Raw genomic sequence first — 2,976 nt, 5'->3', positions numbered from 1 at the left:
ATGCTCACCATGGCTTGGCGGGTGACAGCAGCAAGCCCTGCACAACATCCCTGCAGCACCATGCTGGAGCCTTCTGGTCGAGTTTTTTTCCCCTCTTTATTTTTTTTTTTCCTCCTTCATTTCTAAAAGCTCCATAATTACCTGGCTATTAAAGGTAACCCGCTTTCCAAGGAAACGGGTCCCAGCTCCCTGACTTGCGTAACAGACAAAGCAAATATGTTCGCCTTTGTTGTCCCTTCCTTTTTGAAGTACAAGTTGCAATAAAACATATTAGAAGTTTTGCATCAGGTTTTTACGTGCCCACCAGGGTACCTTTCTTTTTTAGTGACTTCATGGAAATGCTTGACATCTCGGCTCAATCAATCAAAAGGGAAAAGGCAGCTCTGTGCATAAACCAGAAAATTGCTTCAGTTTTTAAATAGCTGCCGTCGAGGCTGCCTGGGTAATCTCTGGGAAGGCGAGGTGCGGAGCCGGAGGGATGCGGCGTGGGGCGAGGAGCCCTCCGAGCCCATTAGGGACGCCGAGAGCGGTGTGTTGAGGATTGTGTTTGCCATCTGCCGCTGTATTATGAAGGGGCGAGTTTACGAGAGCTTTCCATATGTTGCCAAACAAATCGTCAAATAGGGGAGTTATTAAGAGCGGCACGGTTTTATTATATGGAAAATGGAACACGTGTTTTGGGGGTTTTGTTTGGGGTTTTTTTGTTGTTGTTTGTTTGGAAGGGGGGGGAAAGGGAGATTAAATGGATTGAGGCTCTGTTCAAAGAGGAAAGGTTGGAGGTTGAGGGTTTGTAGTACCTCTGGGTCTCTCGTTATGTTCAGCATTAAAAAAATAAGGGGGTTTCCCTTCTTTTTCACACTGAGGAGAGGGAGATGTGTGGCCAGGTCCTTTCAGAACCTGGACGTGCTCGCCTCGGCTCTCGGGGAGTTATAACACGATGACATTTGGGGCTCCGTCGGTGCCGGCGAAAGTGGGGATCCATGTCATCGCGGCACAGCTCTTGCTGTAGATTTGCTGCCCAAGGGCTGAAACCAGCCTTGCTCCGGCAGCTGCTTCATCCCCGCAACCAGCCGAGGCCGAAGGACCCGACTGAGAAAGGTGAAGCTCTCCTGGATGCTGCTCCAGGGTGAGCCATCACCGCAGGCAGAGCCAGGCGGGATGGAGCTCGTTGGGGCTGTGCTCTGAAAACGAAATCTCTCTTCGGTCGTGGTACATTTGGCCCCGGCCGAGGCTGCCTGGGCTTGGCAGAGGTTGGTACGTGGGGCTGGACTTGGAGGATCCCCTCTGAAGTGATAACGTGGGGTGACGATGGGCTGGGGAGCACGGGCTTCCCTGGCTGCCAGGAGGAGACAGAGGGGGGAGAGGGCTGGCTGGGAAAATAAATCCGTTGGGGCTCGTGGCTCACGATCGGTGGGTATTTGGGTCGAAAAGATGCGTTTATACATCCCGGGTGAGATGGGTGTGACTGATGGCACGGGGAGAGCCCATCAGAGGGGATGGCCCCCCCGAGCCCTGCGCGGCTGAGTGCAGCCCCTCGGGATAAACACCCCTCAGCGTTAATTGCTCAGCTTTAATTAACTAAGGTGAAATGTCCTCTGCCATGAGGGTGCTGGGATGAGGACGTGGGGGTAGGTGCCGATGGGAGCGTGGTCTGACCCCAGGCGGGGCTGAGGTCTGTCCCCCAGTCCTCGGTCTCTCCTAGCATTATTTGGGGGGGCTTTGGGGGGTTGGGAGGCACCTGTAGCTCCGTCTGTCTGAGGAACGGGACAGGGAGAGACATCTTCTCACTCTTCCCTGGAGAAGGCAGGTGACCCCCAGCACTTGCACCCAGCAGGCAGTGTTTCGCCCTCCCAGCAAGCCCAGGCTTGTGTTTTGAAGCCCACGTGAAGTGTCGATGTGCTCTGCTCTCCCCCGTGGGCAAGGTCTGCAGGCAGGAGAGCATCCCTGCAGAGGGGCCTGGTCAAGGAGGAGAAGGCTGCCCAGCACCCACCTCCAAAGCCTCAGATGGGTGTCCCAGGGGGTCCCACACTGGGAATACGGTGTGGGACCAGCAAACCAGGACTCATGAGCCTGGGGCAGTGTCCCCGCAGGAGCAGGGTTGGGTTAGTCCCTCTGCAGCTTTAGGAGGTATCTCAGAACCTTGCTCCCATCTCAGGTGATGGGTTGATGACCACAATTTAACAGCCACGGTTTCCTTCCCCTCTTCCTGGCAAACAAGGAGCCTCTGCTCAGCCCCTGCTCCTCTGTTCCTGGCCAAGCCCTCGGCTGATGACCCTGCTGTGGTGACACTGAAATGCCAGAGCTGCTTGGTGATGTACAGGCTGTATGGACATGCCGAGGCACGGTGGGATCCCAGAGCCACCGCCACCACCTCCATCCCTAGCTTGCCGTGGCCATCCCACAGCCAGGACATCCTGGCTCAGCATGCTGGCAGGGCAGGCAACATCCTTGCCGGCTCTGGTTGTTAGCTTGCCGCCATCACATCTCCCACTAATTCCCCCACGTATTCACCTCGTCTTCACAGGCAATTTCCCCCATTGAAGTGTCAGCAGATAATTGAGTGCGCCGGTGACCTTGTTAGGGAGCTGGGCTCGGCGCTGTGTGCTGTGCCGGGGAGGCAGCCGGTGTGGGGCCGTGTGTCCCTGGGCACGGTGTGTTTGGGGTGCCTGGGCTGGGGGGAATGCCCTGCCGCCCGTGTGCCCTGCGTCTGCATCGCCGCGTGTTTTGCACGGGGCTGTGGGGATGCGTGTGCTGTCCCCTCGCAGCAGAGCATCAGGCCTGTTTAGGCTGCAGGGCATCCCGTGGGTTTGGGGACTTCTGTCCCTGTGTCACCTCCCCTTGCTGAGGGGAATGCCTCATCCTGGACCTGGACATAGAAAAAGCACACAAGGTCCATGCTGACGTCTCCATCGCTTGGGTTCATGGGGTGCTCTGGGGCTCCTTCTCAGCTTGTGGCAGGGCTGGGGCAGCCGCCCT

General features: G+C 56.8%; 1 protein-coding gene across 1 annotated transcript in view; it reads left to right on the top strand.

The window, feature by feature from the left end:
• ASS1 (argininosuccinate synthase 1) overlaps positions 1-2,976 on the top strand; it is a gene marked incomplete at its 3' end in the record, with an annotated part of 8,244 nt that overhangs the window by 4,545 nt on the left and 723 nt on the right. The gene's annotated exons all lie outside the window — the stretch shown is intronic.

Source organism: Cariama cristata, unplaced genomic scaffold, assembly GCF_000690535.1.
Source record: "Cariama cristata isolate BGI_N322 unplaced genomic scaffold, ASM69053v1 scaffold17917, whole genome shotgun sequence".
Taxonomy (NCBI): domain Eukaryota; kingdom Metazoa; phylum Chordata; class Aves; order Cariamiformes; family Cariamidae; genus Cariama; species Cariama cristata.
Note: the sequence above shows the minus strand (reverse complement) of the source record. Positions and strands in the feature narration are given on the sequence as shown.